A 24,956-nucleotide genomic window follows, 5' to 3' on the forward strand; every position below is an offset into this window, starting at 1 on the left:
TTTCTTCTCATTCCAGAGTGAGGCTCTTCTCTAATTTCAGCCACAGATCAGAGCCTCAGGGAATCTTCACTGCCTCTTATTCATCCTTGAGAACCTACTGGACCCATTTTGTGGATTCCAATTTGCAGTTCTTTAGGCTCTGGCCTTATTAACTTACTTATCGTTTTATTGTGAAATATACCACACCCACTTAAGATTGTAGAGAACATAAATGTATGTTATAAGGAGTGACAATATAAAAAGTACACACAGGTCCATAATTCAATGCAAGAGAGATATTACCAGTACCTTTGAAGCCCATTTTATGAGCCCCATCTTGTAGACCCTTTCCTCCCTTCAGAGGTACCCACTATCCTGTTCTGCTTGTATGTTAATCACTCTTTGCTTTTCTTTATAGTTTTACCATATATATATATATATATATATATATATATGATTTATTGTTTAATACTGTCTGCTTTTGAACCATATACTCCAGATATATTTCTGTGACTTGCTTTTTCCGTTCAATCATATGTAAGATTTATTTACCTTATTGTGTATTGCTGTAGTATTTTCATTTTTATCGCTGTACATTATCATGTATTTATTTAACCATTTTTCTGATAATGGGCATTTAGGTTGTTTCCTGTTTTCTGTTATCAATATGCCGCTCTCAGCATTCTCTAGGGTGTAAATGTAGGAGTGGAATTGCTAGGCTATAGAGTATGTGTGTGTTTAATTTTATCATGCAATTCCAAAATGTTTTCCTTTTCAATTTATACTTCCACTGTCAGTATATGAGTCTTTCTCTTGCTTCACATCCTCTCTAGCACTCAGTATTGTCAAGCTAATTTTTGCTAATTTTGTGGATGTGAAATATTATCTCATTATGGTTTGAATTTTTAAAATTATTAATGAGATTGAGCATGTTTTCATATATGTATTTTTTTTTGTCATTTATGTTTTCTCTTTTGTGAAAGGCCTGTTCATGCCTTTTGCCCATTTTTCAATTAACTTGTTTGTCATTTTTACTGATTTGTAGGAGTTCTTTATATATTTTAGATACTAATCTTTTGTTGGTAGTAAGTTTGTAAATATCATTTCCCAGTTTGTAGCTCATCTTTTTTACTCTGTTATTGCATGTTTTGATGAGTAGATGTTTTTACTTTTAATGTAGTTGAGATTATGAATCTTTTCCTTCATGATTTGCACTTTTTGTATCTTGTTTAAGAAATCCTTCCCAACCTCAATATCATAAAATTTTTTCTGAGGTACTAAAACTTTTAAAGTTTTGCTTTTCATTTTTAAGTTCTTCATCCATTTAGAACTGGAATTGATTTTTGTATAGAGTAGTTTTCTATTTTTATTTTTCATTTGTCCTAGCAAAATTTATTGACTAGCACATCCTCTTTTCCCACTGATCTGCAGTACCAATTTTGCCATATATCAAGTTTCTGTATTTGTGTGGGTTTGCTTTAGGGCTTTTGAATTCTGTCTCATTAGTCTATTTGTCTATCCCTGTGGCAATATCACAGTATTTTAATTACTATTGCTTTCTAATCCTTGTTAACTGACAGGGAGAGTTACCTCAGCTTCTTCTCTTCCTTCTCCTTCAGAATTGTATTATTATTCTTGACTGCTTGTTCTTTCAGATAAAGTTTGGAATCATTTTTAAAGTCCACAAAAAATATTTTTGGATTTTGATGGGAATTGCATTAATCTACATATCAATTTGGGGAAAACTAGCATCTTTATATTAGGATACTGTGTTCTTATTCATAAAAACGGTGTGTTAATATGTTGCTATTTATTTAAGTCTTCTATAATGTCTTTAAGATTTTGTAATATGGTTTTGCATACCTTTTGTTAGTTTTCTCCATGGCTTACACTATTTGTTGCTAACTGTAAATTATACACTTTTTAAAATTTGCATTTTCTTTTTGTGGTTTTCCATTTTTAGCATCAAGGATATATCCGATTCATAAAATGGCAAGCGCTCGTTTTTTTCTACATTCTGGAATAGTTTGTGTAAAATTAGAATGATTCATTTCCTGGTTATTTTGCAGAACTGTTTACAAAACCATCTAAGTCTGATGCTTTCTTTATGGTAAAAATTTTCACTAATTATTCAATTTCCTTCCTGGTTATTGGGCTATTCAGGTTTTGTATTTCTTCTTGAATTAACTTTGGAAATTACATGTTTCTAGGAGTTTGTGAGTTTTGCCCAAATATTCAAAATAATCATCATGAAGTGGTCAATAATATCCTGTTTTTATTTTTCTGTCTGCAGCATCTATAAGGATGCCCTCTTTTTCATTCCTGACATCGGTTATTGGTGTTTTCTCTCTTTTTTGTTCATCATTCTTGCCAGCAGTTTATCAGTTGTATTCGTCTTTTGAACAAAAAAAAAGACAATTTTTTTTTCTGATACTCTCTATTGTGTAGTAGTTTTTCTTCATTGATTTCTACTCTTATATCTGTTATTTCCCTCTTTCTTCTTTCTTTGGGTGTATTTGCTTTTCTTTTTCTAATTTCTTGAGTTGAATGCAGACTCTCTTGGTCTCTAGCATGAGCAGTAAGGCTATAGTCCTCACCCTAATCCTACTTTAGCTATCTATAGCCTGCCAGTTCTGATGAGGATTTTCATGATCATTCAGTTCTAAACATTTACTAATTTCTACTTCTATTTTTTCCTTTGACTCATGACTTAGAATGTGTTTTTTAATTTTCAAAAGTATGGGGTTCCATTAATTATTTTTCATTATTGATTTCTAATTTAACTGTTAGAGAATGTGGGCTGTATGATATAGATTCTTTGAATTTTGTCGAGCTTTTTCTCTACGGCCTCTTGTGTGATTCATTTTTATAAATGTTCCATGTGTTGAAAAGAATGTGCTTTTGGTGTACTGTGTATGTCCATTAGATCAAGCTTGTTAACTGTGTTCTTCAAATCTTATTCTCTATTTATTCATCAATTTTGAGAGAGATGTGTGAAAATGACCCTCTGTGATTTGGGATGTGCTTATTTTTCTTATAGTTCCAACAATTTCTTTTTTACATATTTCCAAGTTATGCTATTAACAAATTTAGAATTATATCTTCCTGGTAAATTGAACATCTTTATCAATATGTAGTCATCCTCTTCATCTGTAGTAACGCTTTTTGTCTTGAAGTCTAGTTTTTCCTCATCTTCCATACAGCCACACTGCTTCCTTTTGCAGAGCATTAACTTAGTATGTCTTTTCCCATCATTTTAGTTGCAGTCTTCCTCTGTCCCTATGTTTTTAGGAGTTTCTCTTATGAACAGTTTTTTTTTTTTTTAATTTATTTTTTCCCCCATAGCCCCAGCAGATAGTTGCATGTCATAGCTGCACATCCTTCTAGTTGCTGTATGTGGGACGCGGCCTCAGCATGGCCGGAGAAGCGGTGCGTCGGTGCGCACCCGGGATCCGAACCCGGGCCGCCAGTAGCGGAGCGCGGGCACTCAACCGCTAAGCCACGGGGCCGGCCCCTTATGAACAGTTTAAAGTTGAACTTTTAAAATCTAGTCTAACAATCTCTGATTTTTACTTGGAGAGTATAACTCGCTTATGTAGATTGTGATTATTGTTAAATTGGATTCACTTTTACCAGCTTAGGTTTTGCTTTCTATTTGTTCATTTTGTTTATTAGGTTTGATTTTTTCCTTTCTTTCTTGCCTTCTTTTGTGTTGATTTTTTTTCCTCTTCTCGTTCCTTTTTTTTAATCCCCACTCTACTAGTTTGTAAGTTACACACTTTATTTCAATTCTGTCAGTAAAGACTTTAGAAATCATAGGTCACATATTTATCTTAATGAATCTAAAGTTAATCAACACCTTATATGAGGACACTAGGGCCCCAAGTTTTGTCTCCTGTCCCACATGCACTCACTGCTCATCGAAGCCCATGCTCTAGGAAAACAGGCATTGACAGATACTCTCAGGAAAATGCCAGGCTCCAGCGTTTTCTTATCTCTATAGATTCTCACTTTATCATTTTTTTCACCCCTATTTTGCCTCTCACTAAGCCATGTATTATAGAAAGACAATTACTGTTTCATCCAACAATTATTTTTTAGGGGGAGGGATGTTTCTATGAACTTCTGGTCTACCACGTTGCCAGAGCTCTCTTCTCCTGATCCTCTACTCCCTGCCTTGTAGATTGGACACTGTCATTGTTCCTGAGCCCTTTGTCGCCTCAGGATGCTGTCTAGATTTTCTCTACCCTAATCCAAGTTTTTAAAACTTTATGCCAGGGTTTTCTTCTACCTATCCCCCCAAACTCCTTGCTCTGGAGTAGAATTTGGATTTACCTCATTCATATTTCACACCAAGTTCAGCCACAGTGCTATTAAACACAACACAAGCCAGTGATGGAAAAAAGAATTATAAAATAAAGCTCCACTTTATTGACAATCAGCCTTGACACTTAATGGCTCCAATGCCTGTCAGCGAATATCCAAAACAGGGTCTATTAAGCTGACAATACCTACCAAACCCTTCACCCATATTGAGGAGGCTTCTTTCTCTTCAGTGATTTTTCTTTCTAAACTAGTAAAAGATGTTTTCTATTAGCCCAGTAGCTCAGAAAGGGTGGGATCTCACCATCACCCAGCCTGATAACGTATAACCTTCTGTGGGTGGGCTGGAGCTGAGGCCCATAAATGGTCAAAAGGTTCAATCCAATTCAATTGGACAAACATTTGGGTTTCTACGGTATTCTAGGCAGTGGGCTAAGGACTGAAGCAGACATAAAGGTTAAAAAGACACAGTCTCTGCTCTCAAAAATGTATTCTGGGGCCGGCCCCGTGGCTTGGTGGTTAAGTGAGTGCGCTCCACTGCTGGCGACCCGGGTTCGGATCCCGGGCTCACACCGACGCGCTGCTTCTCCGGCCATGCTGAGGCCGCGTCCCACATACAGCAACTAGAAGGATGTGCAGCTACGACACACAACTATCTACTGGGGCTTTGGGGGGAAAAAATAAATAAATAAAATCTTTAAAAAAAAATGTATTCTGTAGCAGAGGCAGAGAAAATGTGTCCACGAATAATAATAACACAGTCAGAAGGTACTGAGTGCTATACGAACAGGACCAAGAAATGGTTGATAGTTCATGTAGTTGAATGACCTTCTCTGACTCCTAGACTAGGTCCCTTGCTGTGTGCTCTCCATACTTCTCTTATCATAATCTTCGCTATCCTCTGTTATAATTGCTTATTTCACATCTGTTTTCCCCACTATATTGTAAGCTCCCTGAAGGCAAAGCCTCTGTTTTGTTCCCTACTCTGTCGCCAATACCTATAACATGGCACCAAATAGAAGATGAATGTATATTTGTTGAGTGAATGAATGAAATCAGCAAATTTTATGAGTGAACTGGGCCTTGAGTGTTGCTGTATCAGTCAAAGTCCTTGTAGGAAACAGGTGGAACACTCCATAAAGGTAACTTGGAGAATTTAATGAAAGGCTTGTTTAGAAAGAGTGGTCACGGATAAATAAAACCAATAAGGAATGCTGAAACACTGCAGGGCTAGCAACAAGGAGAGCTATTACCACCTCTAGGCCTAAAAGGGCAAAGAGAGACAGTAGCTATAGCTGTAGTTCTAGCTACAGGAGAGGGCCATCAGAGGAGCTGTAGTTGTTTGAAGAAGCCAGGGAATCAGTCCCCTGCTGGTGCCTCCCATATCCTATGGGGCTTCCCCTTGGCTAAACCCAATCATAAACCAGAGGGCAAGGGTGACTTGTCAAGGCAGTCCATAACAGTTAGCCTCCAGGGGCACAGTATAGGGTGGAGAAAGGTGAGGAATGATATGGAGTAGTAAAAAAGAATATCTAGCAAAAGTATTTAGGATGTCAACAGACAGAGATGGGGCACAGACATTCCAGGTGAATAGAGTATGTGAGCATTCCAGTTTGGGTGATGTCAGGGGTAACTTGGGTTAATTATTGGCAGATAAAGTTGGCAACCAACTATGGAAGGTCCTAAATGTAGGGCTGAAAACAGACTGAATGTAGTTCATAAATGGGGAGCCAGTGGGGCCAATGGGCAGGAAGATGGGGAGACTGGAGCTACACCTCAGGGAAATGCTCCAGAAAAATGTAGAGGTGGAGTTGTGCATATGATCATGGAGGTGAGGAGACAGCTTGGGAAGAGGTATAGTCTGGGGGACAGGTGGCAAAGACCAGGGCCAGAGGATGACATTCCAGCCTCTGAAATTCCCTGGAAAACATGTGGATGAAGACAACCAAACTTCCCAGTGGAAAGGCCAGAGGTCCATTTTAAAATTAGAAGACTCTTTATGCCATGAGCTCACAGCACACTCAGGAGAGACAAATCTGTGTGTTTGCTTTGGTAGTAGCTAGAAGCATTTAAACAGAAACCATGACATTTTAGAAATAGTCAGAGTTGGTGGGGAGCATATGCTCTTCGGATCCCAGAGAGTATCAAGTGGATGTCAAATTCATGTACAAGTTAAGGACAAAGTCAAGGAGTTCAAAGAATGGAAGTCATTGAGGGTGGATGGAAGATGAATCAGAATTGTGGATGTCAAGAAAGACGCAAGGACATTTAATTCCAGCAGACAAAGTGTGGCTTTCTTGAAGCTGTTGTCCTCCCATACAGACCTTCTTAAAGACACTGCATGGTGGCCGACAAAAAAGGCTCCAAATTCCATACTGAAAAAATAGAGGCAAGAAATATTTGTGCATGCCCTCTTCAGGCCTCTGACATTCCTTTTCTGTCTCAGACTGAAAGAACTTGACTGCCAGATGGGTGGGAATTTGGCTGTCTCCCTTTAGAACTAGTGACTTAAGGAAGGCATTTCCTCAGAGATCATCTAAGTTCCCATGAACATTTTACAAAACTAAAACAACTCCAGAAAGTCCAGTTTCACCAATGAGAATGCTCATAACCACAGGAGATACGAGGGTGTGCTTGTTGGCTGCCTTGCAGCTTTGTCTCTGCAATTCCAAGGAGACATTTTATCAGTGATAGCTACTGATCTAAAAGACCAGCGCTGAGGGAGAGCCTGCATTTCAATTTCTGAGAGCACCTGACATCACAGGGTGGGGGGGAGTTTTAACTATCCCTAGGGATAAATTGTACAGTATCTTTTGGCAGGTGTATGAGCTCTGAACAGGGAATCATCAAATGACTTTTAGAAATAGAAAGCTAGTAGGAAGGAGCCTGCTCTGAAGGCCGAAATTCACCTCCTGGAAACAAACTACAGCATTATTAGGGCAGTTCACCATTAGGAAATGATTTCTAAGGGAGGTTTAGAATTTAAAGATGTGAAGACATAGCCTTGAGCATGTCAGTCAAGGGGAAGTTGGACCTAGGCAGGGAGATATAGATGAGAGAACCAAGGGGTTAGAGTCAGATGGGCCTGGTTTAAATTCAAACTCTTCTGCTTAATGACTGGCTGCCTTTGGGTGAATCATGGAAGGTCATTCAGCCTTAGTTTCCTTATTCATGAAATAGGGCTAATGATACCCACCTTTCAAGATGCTGGTGAGGATTAGTAGGCACTCAATCAATACTTTATTACAGATGTTATATATCCACAAGGATGACCCAACATATCCAAAGCAGCATGATTAATTAAATACAACTTGAAGGACTTAAGGGGCCAGCCCAGTGCCATAGTGGTTAAGTTTCCATGCTCTGCTTTGGCGGCCCTGGGTTTGCGGGTTTGGATCCTGGGTGCAGACCTACACACTACTCATCAAGCCATGCTGTGGTGGCGTCCCATATACAAAATAGAGGAAGATTGGCACAGATGTTAGCTCAGAGCCAATCTTCCTTATACACACACACAAAATTCTAACTTAACAAATCAAAGTTCTGATATTTGTTCTTAAAGATGGATAGTTGGACTGTGAGGTCTATTCTATATGATCCTGCCTTGACCCTGGTTTGGATTATTTTTCCTTCTCCTCCCTCCCTTCCCCCTTCTATCCTCTCTGAATCTTTTTTGTAAACATTCATCTCAGAAAATATTTTCTAGCTGTGTAGTCAACTGGGTGAAGATGGTCCAATGAATATTGTAAGAAATACCCGACCTGCCCCATACTGTTCCCAGCAGATTCCAATCTTCACAGACAGATCCCAGTAATGACTGTGATCTGTGCAGGATATTGGAACAAGATTGAATACCTGCTAATTCCTGGAGAGATGGGTAGGTAAATACACAAACATTCTCATAGCCCCGTTATTGTAGGTTGACTCTCATTTATACGTAATCAGTGGGTTTTCATGTACACAAATTAAGCAATTCGTGTTATGAGAAGTTTTTGAAAGGCATTTGAAAGCTTTGAAAGTTTAAATTCAAGTCTGTTATTTCAGTGCATACATTGGCTGCTGCAATGTTGCATGAAGGATGCACAGGCAAGCAGCTGTGAAAAATCCTTTTCTCCCTTATAAACAGATCTTGAACAGTCTGGGGTATGCAATTTAATTGCAATGGAATGTATTACAGACGTTCCCCTGATCATTATAATTACGGGGTTAGAGAAGAACGTTATGGTCTTAATTTATTCCCTGCAAGAAAACTTAGTCTCATTAGAATCTATAAAATCTAAAAGTACATTTAAAATTTAATTAAAATTATTATTTCTTTAGCAACATTATCAAATGAAAAAACATTATTATCAAAACAATTAGAAAATCAATTCATAGAATTTGCAGATATTTAATCTCTCTTTTCAAAAAGGGCAGTTTTATCCCTACTGTATTAAATCTCATTGAAAATTAAAGTGAGAAGCAGCTAATTAGTAGCTTCCTAACCCATAGCTCTCCAGATGAGAAAGCAACCTATAAGAGGGAAAGGAAAAAACAGCAAAACAAAGGACAAGATGGGACAGGAAAGGGAAAAACATACCTGATCAAAACTTCATGAAAAGTATTATAATTTCAGTTTCTAAACGCTCAATCCACCCAAGAATCACTCACCCAATCAACAGATCCAAGCTTGTGCTAAAAAGTTTCAGGTGTGCCGCTAAGGCCCTGCACTTCCCTCTCTTTGGAAAACTTGGATTGGTTGCTGGGATAACTTTGACCACACAGCTTAGGTCAACACCAACATACCTGGAGGGCCTCCAGTTCACATGTACCTAAACTCTGGGATAATGATTCATCTTTCCATAAAGTTGAAGAACCATACGGCAGTGGTAAGACTAAGTAATCACTATTACATGAAGATGGTACTACACTCTCCAAATGTGTGAATAACAAGAATAATACTCTTTGTTGAGTGCTTCCTTGTGTGCCTAGGGCTTTTTGGAGATTATTTCACTTAATTCTCCCAGTGACCTCATGAGGTAGTGATCATCATGTGTCACGAATGGATGGAAAATAGATTTAAGCAACTTGTTTAAAGTCGTATCGTAGTAAGTGGTAGAGAGAGGATTCAAACCCAGGTGTCTCTGATCTAAAATCCATGCTCCTACCCAGTTTTCTGTACCTTCTGTCACTGCCCTATCGCAGGACACCTGTAACTGCTTTTTCCCCAGTGGGAAACTATCTGCATGATTCACTCCATTCGCTGCTCTGGTCCCCAATCCCTATTTCTACCTCATGACAAGGAGATGGAAATTCAAGTTGGAGGTATCTTGGGCCATGAAACAGAGTGAAGACTTGAATTATGTGCATACAATGGGCTCAGGCAGTCTGGGACTATCTATCAGAAGATGAACAGCAGAGCCCCACCTGACACCAAGTCCCCTGCTCTGGCTGGTCACACTCTGCAGGGCCTGCCAATCCTCCTGGGAGTTCCCAACCGTTCTATCTAAAACCCATGCCTCCTCTCTCATCACTCATTATCCCCTTTACCCTGCTTTTTTTTTTTCCTTTTTCATAGTATTTTCTACCACCTAAAACTATATTATTCTTGTACTGGTTTTATTTTTGCTGCCTGTCTTTCCCACTAGAATGTAAGCTCCACAAGAGCGGGACTTGGTCTCTTCACCCCAATTCCCGGTGCCTGGCATGTAGCAGATGCTTAATAAGTATTTGTTGAATCACTGAATGGATATATGAAAGAATTATTAAATATCTAATGGGACAAATGCAGAGATGAATATTGGCTTCATCCTCCCTCTCTACAGCAACGTTTGGTAAACGAATCCTACTTTCTGGGGTTTCTACTTTCAGCTCCTGCCTTGGGGAATGACAAGTAGGTTCTCATTATCAAAAACATGGGATATATAAGCTGAGATCCAAATGTTCTATCACAAACTATGCAATATGTTCCTATACCTTTCACCACTGTTATGGAAATTATCCACAAAGGCAAAAAGGTGGGCAGCATACCCTTTCAATGTCATTTAGGGGCAAAGTCCACCCAAAGATTAGCTAGGAGAACATACTTAGTTTGACTCATTGCTTAGTATTGATTAAAGGTCCCAGACTTAGTGAAGTTACATGTTAACTCATAGATTTTTGTCTAGCAGAGATGAAAATTTCTGTCCCACTGAACAGATAATTCCGAGGTTAGTTTATTGGCCTCTAAGACATTAACCAGTTTTAATCTAACCTAGCAAGCTTATCCTACTATTTCTTTATTAAAGTGCATAAACTTGGTTTCTCAAAGGCTCTGTAAATTGGTGTTAATGTCTTACTGATTTCCTCATTAATTAATTAATTGAATAAAATCTTTGATATGTTCATTTCATATTTGCATGACAATCATGATTTTTACCTTTCAGAAAATCATAACTTAATACCACTCACCTACAAACCTTAAAAGAACAATCACATTCATGTTTCTTCTCAAAAGCTAAGTGACTTATAAAGTCACCATCGATGATTTTATCCATGATTACCCTAATAAGCAAGAGCACTGAGCAAACTGGTTGCTAACATAGGGCTGGCCTTCTGCCTTCTCCCTGTATGGAGTGGATGGTCTCCAGGTATGAGGAGGATTGGAGGGAGAATAAATATAAATTTTATACACACAGAGAGATACACAAATATAAATGTATGTGTACATGTCTGTATGTATACATATAGAAAAATAAATATATATGTCTGTGTCTGTTTGTGTATAATATTGGGCTTGTCCTCAACACCTACCCACCCCTTAATATCCTCGTTTCTCTGTGGACCTGCCTCACACCTTCCACATGAGGGTCATGATTTTCCCTTTAGACAATTATAATTTAATACCATCCACCTACAAACTTTAAAAGATCATGTTCATATGTGATAGGGTCCTTGTCTTTGAGTTTATGATTTTATGTGTGTGCGTGTGTATTCATAGCTTCATATATAGCTATAAAGAAACACCCATACCACTTTCTCCTTCTCCCTGGCTTTGTAATATGAACTGATATTGACACTTCTTCTGAGAGGGGTAATTTTGAATCTTATTCATGTTTACATATCAGTCCCAATTTATTATTCTCCCTTTGTCCATACAGAACTTATTGCCCACTCTTCCTTCATGGCCTGATGTCAATAAAGTTCCCACCTATCTGAGCCAGTGTGACTCCTTGTAAATGCCTTTCTGCAGTTCTCTCCACACCTGGGGAATGATGATCACTAAGAAAACATCAGTAAAAATTGTTTCTGACAGAGTATGCCATGAGAATATTCAATGCATGTGGGTCTCTGACTTGAAGACTCTAAAGATTGTTTCCAGTGCGGAGTTTATAATGAAAGCCTTAGAATCATCATGGTTTTTCTATAATTGTGTTCAAATCGACAGATTTTGATTTCTGGCTACAGACACAAAAAGGTTACAAAGGCCCTGTGCAGTAGAAGGCAGGTCTTAAGATACAAACCTTTGTTTCTGCTTGTCACCTCCTATTCTGTTGGCAAGCGGAGACAAAGGAATGAGACAAATTGGAAGCCTTACATGGACATGCTATCCTAGACCTACTTCCCATACTGAATGTTGATAATCCTGCAAGGCTGGTGGGCAGGAGTATTGCAGGAATGCCTGGGTGACATGGTAGAGCTAGAGTCCCAATTTTGTCACCCACTGTTAAAGGATTATGGTATTTGAGGCCAGTTGGTTGATAGGAATATGTCCATTCATGAGAGAGGTCACATGTGAAACTCTCAATGTCTGGCCAGTGATTCTCAGTTCCTCGTGGCCAGGCTAATGGATTTATAAAATCCAAGGTTTATTATTAAGCACTTAAGCACATAGTTTATAGGGAAAAGGAGATCATGGCTTTCGTAAAAGGAAGCCTTGGCTTATTTTTACAATCTTTAAAAAGATAAAAAAAAAAGTTGTAAGCAAGGAGAAGGGAGGTATTTTACCTATTCAAACAACCTTTGATTAAATGATACTGACAATCAAAAACGCTGGGCTGCTGTGAGATTGAAGGGAATGTTCTGCTGAGGATCGGGAACTAACTGGCTATAGGACAAGGAACAGAAGCAACAGGTATTTCTCTACACCACCTGGGGATTGACATCATTATTTGGATTTGGAATCAGTCTTGAAAACCTGCAAAGGCCCTTCCATCCAGTTACCCTGTGGATCACCATTATCTCCCCAACACATAGGACAGCCTAATATTGTCCCTTTTAAGGGATCTAGTATAAATTCACAGCTGATTAAGCCACACTGGGTTACAAAGAGAAATGAGACTATTTTGAGAGGGTGCACCCAATAATTTCAGGTCATGTCAAGGTGGGCAGCCAAGTCCTCCACAAAATGCCTCTGGGGGCCATTACCAGAAGTAGAATTATGGGCTGGATGGACCAAGAGTCTGCACCAAGATGGGCTTTTTTCATTTCTGGATACCACACTGTCAAGGTTACAGGAAGCTGTATTATGGAAAATAGGAAATAAACATATAGAAGAAAGTTTTACTACTAAAAAAATTACACTGAAAAGATGCTGCATTAAAAACATAATAAAATTTTGGGCTGGCCCCGTGGCTTAGTGGTTAAGTGCACAGGCTCTGCTACTGGTGGCCCGGGTTCAGATCCCGGGCGCGGAACCAGTGTGCTGCTTGTCCGGCCATGCTGAGGCCGCGTTCCACATACAGCAACTAGAATGATGTGCAACTATGACATACGACTATCTACTGGGGCTTTGGGTAGAAAAAGGGAAAAAAATATATATATATAATAAAATTTAAGTGCTAATGAATAACATGCATCATGTCCAGAAACCAGGGGTATAGTGTCATGTGAATTAATTTAGAGGCACCTCAGGCCAATGAAGAAAATTGATATGGGAGTGAGGGCCTCTGGATTCCTTTCTCTTTTTTTTTTTTTTTTTTTTTTGTGAGGAGATCAGCCCTGTGCTAACAACTGCCAATCCTCTTTTTTTTTTGCTGAGGAAGACTGGCCCTGGGCTGACATCCGTGCCCATCTTCCTCCACTTTATATGGGACGCTGCCACAGCGTGGCTTGCCAAGCAGTGCGTTGGTGTGCGCCGGGATCCGAACCAGCGAACCTGGGGCCGCCGCAGTGGAGCGCGTGCACTTAACCGCTTGCACCACCGGGCCGGCCCCTGGATTCTTTTCTATTGTCCACATTTGTTTATATGTCAGACAGCATGGATTTATCCAAAAGCAGTGCATCCATGCTTTTGTGTAAGGCAGTTGGTTACAAAAAGATGACAAACTAGTTGGCTAATGCTGTAAAATATCAGTGAAGTTTCCTCCACCTCAGCTTTGGAAGAAAGAACCACAAGGAGGACAGAAACATGGTGAATAATCCTTGCCTCAAATCCTAATCCTTGAAGATGAAGCAGATTTAGACATTGACAATGGTGAAAAATTTGGTGATGTTGGCTCTGTTATTCTAATATGCTTTCATTTTATTTACGCAAATAGCCTTTTTCTTTCTTGGTCACCTGGCAGGTTCCCATTTGTCAGCTAAATTCTGGCCCTTTGATTGACTATCTGCAAAAGGGATGCAACTTTTTTTTTTTTACACAAAACCTTCTAAAATATAACCTTCTAAAAATCACTATGCAGTGAGGGAAAAAATGAGCTAAACATGGAAAGCTTTGTGAATTCCAAAACAAAGGAAACAAATGTATTAAGGAGGAGCCTGGGAAATGAATATGCTTTTAATGCAAACACATTTCACTTAAAGTAAAACATCGGTTCAAGGAATATCCATTAAATGCCAACCCTCATGAAAAGATCTGGGCCCATGGCAATCCATTTATAGGGAATCTACAGGGCTGAGATGCAAATTTAACATTTAAATGTAGCTCAGTTCCCAGTGCTATTATGGTTGACCCTCATTAATGTAATTTTTAGGACAATCTTGGTAATGAAGAAACAGTGATTATTCTCAGTAGCCACCCAAAATATAATTACAGTGCATTTGATTAACTGCTTCTGTGGTGAGATAAACTGCAATTTACACATTTCTGTCTGTTCTTTAAAAAAAAGGCTGATTATGATAAAGGAAGCTAATGCTACTTTGTGGGATAACATGTCATTAGCTGTTCCATCATTAACACTCAAACTCCAGAATTATGGGGTAAGGTAAATGATGCTTGAGATTCGCTGCTACAGACCCTGAAATAGTTTTCAGCACAGAGTTTATAAATAACACCAAGAGTCCTGCTGTTTCACCTCTTGAGTCATTTTTCTTAAAGCCTTTAGAATTCTTGACAAAAGGTGGAAAGTATGTTGTCCTTTACTCACTAATTAAACTGGTAAGAAGACCTCATTATGAAGGACATGGAACATGAAGCATGAATTATTTCTTGTTCAATTTCATACAACTGAGCAATAATCTTCCAGTAGCTGCGAACAGGTTAAATGACTACTCAGGAAGATCCAAGTTACGTTTACAATGCATTAACCTTGCACTCATTGCTGCATAGCAAGGCAGCCACCGGGGATTCTGTCAAACATGACTTGTATACAAGGCTTTTAGAAAGGAGATCATATTCATTCATTTGGTATCTATTAAGCTCCTACCAAGTGCCAAGCACCTTCCTAGGCCCTGGGCAAATAATAGTGGGCATAACTCACAGGTGTCTGCTCTCCTGAATTTTCATGCAACTTTCAGTCTAGTAGAGTACATCTCTGTAGAAATGAGGTTGACTGGAATACAGACGATCACATCCAAAATTGCTTGGGACTCCACAGACAAAGCTTAAAAAGGAAAAAGCCTCAATCTTCCCAAGTCTCTGATTTTAACGCAGTAAAGATTGTTTATGAGCATGTTAGAGGATGGCACAGGCTGTTTCACTGTGGGCATGTACCAAGACTGGGAAATAGCACCCCTACTTATTGTCTGTGGAGTACAGGGTATGTACAATGATGTATCATTTAATGATGAAAAGATAACAAAATCATAACCATAATCATAGCCAGGATTTACTAAGTACTTTCTATGTGCCATGGCCTTAAGTAAACATTTGACATCCTTTATCTTATCAAATCCTCACAATGATTTTATAATTGTAATTATCCTCATTTTACAGGTGAGTAAACTTAGGCTTAAAGGTTATAATGATGATTAAAAGCAAAGGAGTCTAGTGAGAGGATCAGTAGACCTTTATATGTGTGCTGAATTCATCCCACAGGAGTGGGGAGTCTTGGCCTCATAGAGTGGAGTGAAAGGGCAAGTCTATGAATCTGCCATCATGCTCACACCACCATTTATCTTTTCTTTCCAGGGAACTTCTCACATGAACCTGTTTTTTTTGAAATTCCTTCTATTAGATTTCATGATAGAATGTATGACTGCATTTCCAAAATTACATCCTTTCCTTGCTTCTAATTCAACCTCACATGCTTGGTAACAGACATCTAATCTGACTCTGCTGGTTTAGGGTGAACCCCACTCTGCCTGTCGTCAATGGATTGTCAGGATGGCTACTGTCCCTTTTAACTTGCAGGATTACTTCTCTCTGTGGAGGAACATTTCATCCCCTTGGAACTTTCTTTTCACATAAATCAGAGCTGGGAGAGAACTTCTCTAGTCCAACCATCATCTAATGTTCGAATCACTTCATAACATTCCTAATATATGATTGTTCAGTTTTCTCTTTTCTTTTTAGAAATATTTTATTGTATGTCATAGTTGCACATCCTGCTAGTTGCTGTATGTGGGACGCGGCCTCAGCATGGCCAGAGAAGCGGTGTGTCAGTGCGTGCCTGGGATCCGAACCCGGGCCGCCAGTAGCGGAGCGCGCGCACTTAACTGCTAAGCCACCGGGACGGCCCTCAGTTTTCTCTTGAACACCTCTATTGACAGGAAACTCAGGACTTTCCAACGTAGCCCAACCCAATTGCTCTCCAGTAATGCATTCATTCAACATTAACTACATTCATAAAATGAGCTGAGGGGAAAGTTTTAAGCACTGTGATAGTTGCACTAAGCCCCTGCCCTTGAGGAGGCCCAACTAGGGGAGCTAAGATGAGCTCTCCACCAAGAGCTAGAACACGAAGTCCAAAATTCTGTAAGAGCTCAGGGGACAGAAAGGTCAATTCCAATTGTGACACCCAACCAGGCCAAGAGAATCCATGCTAATCTCTCAAATCTCGGATTAACTAAAGAAATTCATGGTACCGCACAACCTTGGGAAAGAGCTAGATAATAGCGAGTACTCATATTGCTTATGCAACAAAATGATTAGTTTCTTTTTATACATAATTTACATACTATAAAATGTACACATTTTAAGTGTACATTCGTCAAGTTTTGACAAGTTGTAACTACCACAGCAATCAAGATGTAGAACATTTCCATCACTCCCAGAAGTTCCCCTGTACCCGCCTTTCAGTCCATTCCTTCCTATCCTCAGCCTCACGCAACCGCTGATTTTCTTCCTGTCACTACAGATTAGATTTGCCTTTCCTAGAATTATACATGAATGGAATTATAGAATATGTAATCTTTTGTGTTTGGCTTCTTTTATATAGCATAATAATTTTAATTTTGGAATTCATCCCCATCGTTGCATAGTTTGTTCTTTTTTTTTGGCCATTTTAGTGAGTACGTAACAATGTCTCAGTTTTAATTTGCATTCCTATGATGACTAATAATGCACTTTTTCATGTAATTATTGGGCATTCATGTATCTTCTTTGTGAATGTAGTGTTTGTAAAAATATTTTGCCCATTTTTATTGAGCTGTTTGTCTCTTTTTGAGATGTAATAGTTACAAGTCCTTTGTCAGATATATGTTTTATGAGTATTTTCTCATCTGTGGCTTACTTTTCATTTACTCAATGATGTCTGTCTTCCAAAGAGCAGAAGCTTTTAATTTTGATGAAGTCCAACTTATAAATATTTTCTTTATGGTTAATGCTTTTTGTAATCTAACAAAACTTTGCCTAACCTAGGTCAAAAAATTTTCTCCTATATTTTCTTGTAGAATTATTGTAGTTTTAGATTTTAAATTTAGTTTTATGATCCATTTTGAGTTAATTTTTGTGTATGGTGTGAGGTAAGGGTTAAGATTAATTTTTTTCCCATAAGAATATCTTTTTGTTTCATTACTATTTGTCTTAAAGACTATACTTTCCTCATTAAATAATCTTGCATTCTGTAAAAATTACATGACCATATATGTATGGATTTATTTTTGGATTCTCTACTCTGTTCTATCAATCTATTTGCCTACTCGTATGCCAATATACCACACTGATTTAATTAGTGTAGGTAGGACATTTTAAAATCAGACAAAGTGAGTCTTCTAACTTTTTTCTTCTTTTTCAAAATTGTTCTGAAGATTCTAGGCCCACAGCATTTCCATATAGATTTTAGAATCAGCTTATTATTTTGTACAATAAAGTTTACTGAACTTTTTTATTGCAATTGCATAGACACTATGTATCCATTTGGGAGAGACACCGTGTATCCATTTGGGAGAGAATTTTAGCATATGTGCTGCCGAAACGAGCACTTTTGGGGGACAATTAATATCTTAATATTGAGTCTTTTATTCATGAACACAGTATATTTCTCCATTTATTTAGTTCTCCTTTAAAGTCTCTCTGAAATATTTTGTAATTTTCAGCATATAAATCTTACATGTATTTTGTTAAATTTATTCCTGAGTGTTTCATGTTTTTGATGCCATTTTAAAAAATTTTATTTTCTAGTTGTGGTTAGTATATAGAAATACAATTGGTTTTTGTATATCGTGACCTTACTAAATTTACTTATTAGTTCTAGCAGCATATTTTTGTAGTCTCCTTAGGATTTTCTGTGTATACAAATCATGGTCTTTATTTATAACAATAATTTTACTTCTTGCTTTTTAATCTATAACCTTTTATTTCTTTTCCTTGGTTAATTGTACTAGGTAGGACCTGCAGTATGATGTTGAACAGAAGTAGTGAGAATGGGAATCCTTGCCTTATTCCCCATCTTAGGAGAAAAGCATTCAGTCTTTCATAATTAAGTGTTATGTTGCCCATAGGTTTTTCATAGCTCCCTTTTATCAAGTTGAGGAAGCTTCTTACTATTCTTAATTTGCCAAGAGCTTTTTATTTTTTTTAATCATGAATGGGTGTTGAATTTTGTTCAATGCTTTTTGTGCATCTCCTGAGATTATCATATTTTTTATCCTTTATTCTCTTAATGTGGTAAATGGTATTAATCGATTTTTAAATATTAAACCAACCTTCAATTATTAAGATAAAGACCACTTAGACATAGAGTATTGTCCTTTCTACATATTGCTGAATTGCATTTGCTAATGTTGTGTTAAGGATTTTGTTACATTCATGAAGGATATTGATCTGTAGTTTTCCTATGATACCTTTAACCAGTTTTGGTTTCAGTGTAATATTGGCCTTGGAAAATGAGGTGGGAGTACTTATTTCCTCTTGTGTTTTCTTTTTTTTTTTTTTTTGTGAGGGAGATCAGCCCTGAGCTAACATCTGTGCTAATCCTCCTCTGTTTTTTGTTTTTTTGTTTTTTTTTGCTGAGGAAGACCGGCTCTGAGCTAACATCTATTGCCAATCCTCCTCCTTTTTTCCCCAAAGGCCCCTGGTAGATAGTTGTACGTCATAGTTGCACGTCCTTCTAGTTGCTGTATGTGGGACACGGCCTCAGCATGGCCGGAGAAGCAGTGCGTCAGTGCGCGCCCGGGATCCGAACCCGGGCCACCAGTAGCGGAGCGCGCGCACTTAACCGCTAAGCCACCGGGCCGGCCCTCCTCTTGTGTTTTCTTAAAGTTTGTGTAATATTGATACTATTTATCCCTTAAATGTTTGATAGAATTAACTAGGGAACCACAAGGGTTTGAGGTTTTCTTTGAGTAAAGGTTTTAACTTATGAATTCAATTCATTTAATTTATAGGGCTAATTAGGTCTTTTATTTCTTCTTGAATCAATGTTGGTAATTTGTATCTTTTAAGGAATTTGTCCATGTCAACTAAGTCGTCAAATTTATTGGCATATGTTTGTTTATATAATAGTCTCTTATTAACCTTTCAATGGCATGATCTGTAGTGATGTGCCCTATTTCACTCCCAATATTAGCGGTTTGCATCATCTCTCTTTTTTCTTGATCTGCTAGTTTATCAATTTTACAGATTTTTTTAATAAACCAGCTTTAAAATTCATTCGTTTTCTCTATTGTTTGTTGTTTTCTATTTCATTGATTTCTACTCCTTCTTATTTCCTTCTTTCCCCTTCTCTGGGTTAATTTATTCTTTTTTTTTAGCTTCTTAATGTGGAAGCTAGATCACTGATTTTAGAACTTTCCTATTTTCTAATATAAGCATTTGAAACTATAAATTTTCATCTAGGCACTACTTTAGCTTCATTCCACACATTTTCATATGTTGTATTTTTATTATCAAGAAGATTCAAAATAATTTCTAATTTGTTCTTGTGATTTCTTCTTTGATCCATGTGTGTGGTTAAATTTTCATATATTGGTCATATTCTAGATAGCTTATTGTTTTTGACTTCTTATTTAATTCCATAGTGGTCAGCAAACTTAATTCATATGATTTCAATCCTTTTAAATTCATTGAGACTGCGCTTATGACCTAGCATATGCTCTATCACGGTGAATTCTCCATGTGCACTTAAAAAAAAGAATGTGCATTCTGCTATTGGTGAACGCATCCATAATATGAATTTGATCAAGTTGGTTGATAGTGTTGTTTGAGTCTTCCATATCCATACTGACTTCCTGTCTACTTGTTCTAACAATTATGAAAAATAGTGTTGAAATCTCCAACCACACTATGGATTTGTCTATTCTCTCAATTCTGTCAGTTTTTTCTTCATGTAGTTTTGAAGCTCTCTGAGTGCATTCACATTTAAGATTTCTATGTTTTATTGATGAATAGACTATTTTATCATTATAAAATGTCTCTTCTCCTTAACAATATTCTTTATTTTTGATGTTTACTTTTATGGATATTACAGTTATTGTAGTATTCACATGTTCAGAATTTGCTATATATCTTTTATCTATCCATTTACTTCTAATCTACTTGTGTCTTTATATTTAAAATTTATTTTTGGGGCCAGCCCGGTGGCGCAAGTGGTTAAGTGCTTGCACTCCACTGCGGTGGCCCGGGGTTCGCCAGGTCTGATCCCAGGCGCGCACCGACGCACTGCTTAGCAAGCCATGCTGTGGCGACATCCCATATAAAGTAGAGGAAGATGGGCACAGATGTTAGGCCAGGGCCAGTCTTCCTCAGCAAAAAGAGGAGGATTGGCAGATGTTAGCTCAGGGTCGATCTTCCTCACAAAAAATAAATAAATAAATAAAATAAAATTTGTTTTTTGCAAACATTATATAATTGAGTCTTGCTTTTTTATTTGGTTTGACAATCCCTGTCTTTTAATTGTACAATTTAGTCCACTCATGCTTAATGTAAGTATTTATATGCTTGAGTTTCAGTCTACCATCTTGCTATTTGCTTTGTATTTGTTTCATTTATTCTTTGTTCTTCTGTTCCTCCTTTCTCCCCTTCCTCTTAAATAATTGAGTTTTTAAAAATTCCATTTTATCCCCTCTATAGCTTATTAGTTATACTTTTTTATTTTTTAGTGGTTGCTCTAGCATTTACAATATGCATTTTAACTTATCATAGTCTTCATTCAGATATTACTTACTTCATACATTCAAGAATCTTACAATGCTTACATTTCTTCTCCTGTTCTTTGTGCTATTGTTATTACACATTTTACTTCCTCATATTTATAAACCTCAAAACATATCATTATTATTTTTGTTTTAAACAATTACCTTTTAAAGATACTTTATAAACAACAAAAATGCCTTTTATATTTACTCATATATTAATCAATTTACACACTCTTCTCTTTTGTGCAGATCTGAATTTCTATCTGACTTTAATGAAGTCTTTTTATTTCGGCTTGATAAACTTGCTTTAACGCTTTTTGTAGTACAGGTCTTCTGGAAAAGAATTTGCTCACCAAACTTTGTCTAAAAATTTCTTAATTTCATACTCATTTTTGAAGGATATTTTTGCTAAATATAGAATCCTAGGTTGGCAGGTTTTTGCTTGAGTACTTTAAAGATGTCATCCATTGTCTTCTCTAAGAAATTAAATTTACCAAAAATATCAGTGATTATTCTTACCTTTTTCTCCTTTATGTAATGTGTTTCTTCTCTCAGAAGCTTTCAAGATATTTCTTTATTGCTAGTTTTCAGCAAGTTAATTATAACGATTTTCTTGTTATTTATCCTGTTTGGGTTTTTTTTTTTTTTTAACTTTTTGTTTATTGCAGTAACATTGGTTTATAACATTGTAAAAATTTCAGGTGTACATCATTGTACTTCTATTTCTGCATAGATTACATCATGTTCACCACCAAAATACTAATTACAACCCATCACCACACACATGTACCGAATTATCCCTTTCACCCTCCTCCCTCCCCCCTTCCCCTCTGGTAACCACCAATCCAATCTCTGTCCCTATGTGTTTGTTTATTGTTGTTATTATCTACTACTTAATGAAGGAAATCATGCGGTATTTGACCTTCTCCCTCTGACTTATTTCACTTTGCATTATACCCTCAATGTCCATCCATGATGTCACAAATGAACTTTTTGGATATGTGAGTTTATAGTTTTTATTACATTTTGAAAAATTTTAGCCATTAACTCTTCAATTGTTTTCTTCAGCCCTTCTTTGCCATTTGTTGGGACTTCATTTATACATATGTTAGACTGCTTGACTTTGTCCCACAGGTCACTGAGAATCTGTTCATCTTTATCAGTCTTTTTTTCTCTCTGTTTTCAGTTTAGACTGATTCTATTACCATGGTTTCAAGTTCATCAATCTTTTATTTGGTGGTACCCAATCTGCTGTTGAACCACTTGGTGAATTTTTAAATTTTATATATTGTACTTTTCAGTTATACAATTTCATTTCTTTTACAGTTTCTATTTCCCTTCTCATTATGTTTTTGGTTTCCTTTAAATTCTTGAATGTATTTATAATAGTTGTTTATATCCTTGCCTGCCAATTTCATCATCACTATCATTCCTGGGTCTGTTTCTCTTGACTGAGTACTCTCCTGGTACTATGTCACATTTTCTTGTTTCTTCACATGTCTAGTAAGTTTTTGATTGAATGGTAGATCTTGTAAATCTTAAACTGTTGTCTAGATTTTCTTGTCTTCCTTTAAAAAATGTTTAATATTGTTTTGACAGTTACAGATGTGCTCAATCTTTTCAAGGCTTGTTTTTAGGTTTTGTCAAGGTGAGTCTAGAGTAGTCTTGATTCAAGGGCTAGTTTAGCCCTCATTAAAGTGAGGCCCTTCTGTGGTCTCTGCTGAATGCACCTCACACTCAACAAGTTTGTTCCATTTTCGCTGATCAGAATTCAAAATTTGGCAGCCCTGTGGGCTCTGGGAATTGTTCAGCCTCTAGCTCCCTGATAGCTGTTCTTTGCTGAGTCTTGTGGAATTTTCTCCTATACATGCTCAGCTTACTATGCAGCAAAACACTTGAGGGGACCCTTTCTACCTTCAAGAAGCTAATAACAATATCTGCTTCAGGCCATAAGAGAGAAACTGGTGTTAGACTTGTCCTTTGCAAAAAACTAGGAAATTAGACAAAATATATCAAACAACTAATTCATCCTTTGGACATTTCTGGATGTCCAGATTTCTGGAGCTCTTTTTCTGTATAGCTCCCTCCTCTCTGGTACTCTGTCCTACAAAACATAGCTGCCTCAGACTCCCTGAACTAATCTCTGTCTCTGAAATTTAGTGAGACTACTGTGCTATGCTTGAGTTTTCCCTCCTTGCTCTATGGTCTGAAATGAGCTTCCAGATAGAAAACTGGGGCAATCATAGGGGTCATCTTTTGTTTTCTTTACCTCAGCGATCATACTCCTCACCTTCCTGTTGTCCAATGGATGAATTAGTTGTTTGATATATTTTGTTTAGTTTCCTAGTTTTTTTTACAAAGGACATGTCTAATACCAGTTTCTCTCTACTGCCTGAAGCAGATATTGTTATTAGCTTCTTGAAGGTAGAAAATATGTCATATGGTGCTCTTGCTCCTACATTTCAGCACCTGACAGTCGCTTTACCTGTCAATATAGCACAGTGGATGATAGCACAAATTATAAAGCCAGCCTCACTGAGTTTGAATCCTGACTCTGCATGTATCAGCTTGTGACATGGGAAAGGATAGTTTACTTCTCTGTGCCTTAATTTTCCCGTCTATAATATAGGAGTGGGAATAATTGCACCTAGCGTTTAGGTGAGTTTGAGCTTCAATGAGATAATGAGTTAGAATGCTGCTTGGCATAATGCTCAATATTGTGGCTATTGTTAATATTATTATGACTCATCATCAATAGGCCAGTTAGCTTATTCCTGTATGACTCATCCTTCATTTTTTTTGAAATCTCACCCTGACAATCAGAGTGAGTTAGTCAACAAAATCACATAATATTGTTTCATTGTTGTAGCAAAGAATGACATACCCCATTTCTCCTGGCCAATCATAAGTAACAAGTAACATTAAGCTTCTAGTCTGAGAAAAAAAGGCCTTGACAAAAGCCACGTCTTAAGATCTAAGGGGATTATAAATGCACCCTGCTCTGCATCTTTCCATCCAGGTTAGCAATGAAAAAGCATATGTGTGCTGCATTTCTATCAATGAGATTTTATTGGAACTGCACTAGTGGCAATAGATCAGTAAAGGAACACGGCAGTGAATCTGCTTGTAAAGTGAAGACTCCTTTTATAGAGCAAATGATTTCCCTCTGATTTATGTATGCCATAAATCTGTAGTTTTGTATGTAGGGTCTGTAAATGGGCTGCACCTGGGCCAAGGGAACTTGCAAACACCAGGCTTGGCTTCCTTACATGGCTGCTTTCAGACACATTAAGCTCCTCCCTGGAGCTTTGAGGGAGTTCTTGGGAAAGAGGAGTTCCCAATATTTACATGTGTTAGGCAAAGGTTTGTTAATCACTTGTGCATGCGCTTAACCAGCCTGGATATCAGTCATGCATCCAAGAATCAAAAACGAATTAAAGTTTTAACATGAACAAATATCTTTGGTATTTGCTCTGCCAACTAGCCCATGTGCTATCACCACCACTGTTCTTCTGTCTTGCGAGTAGTCCTTCCTCATGTGCCTGAAGGCCCTTCTCTCTTGGTCCTGGATTAAAATGGCCAGCTGTCAGGTGACCCCAGCAGAAATGTTGGCATGGTCTGAAGTTCATGTCTTATAAATGTTTAACGATAGTCTTCAGAGGATAAAGGGATAAAGAAGCAATTAAAACTCACTCTCCTATTGGATACTGTGATTAAATTAGATTCTGGTGCATTATTGTAGCCTTTGATGTAGTACCACGGTGCAGGGGTCTGTATATTATCACTCATCTAACTAATCCCCCACTGATGTACATGAGAGAACTAATATTATGGAATAATAACACACCAGTCATCATTTCTGAATCATCTAACAGCATCCACCTTATGAATAACACTTTGAATTTAAATCATCTTTCCTTCAGAAAAGGTCAATACTTTTGCTTTCTTATCTATCTTTA

At 37.5% G+C, this 24,956-nt stretch overlaps 1 protein-coding gene across 4 annotated transcripts in view; it reads right to left on the bottom strand.

Moving 5' to 3' along the window:
• The window catches only part of CPQ (carboxypeptidase Q), a 583,418-nt gene that overhangs the window by 111,966 nt on the left and 446,496 nt on the right, over positions 1 to 24,956 (bottom strand). The window lies entirely within an intron of this gene.

Source organism: Ceratotherium simum, chromosome 23 (genome assembly GCF_057802395.1).
Source record: "Ceratotherium simum simum isolate JZ-2026a chromosome 23, ASM5780239v1, whole genome shotgun sequence".
Lineage (NCBI taxonomy): Eukaryota > Metazoa > Chordata > Mammalia > Perissodactyla > Rhinocerotidae > Ceratotherium > Ceratotherium simum.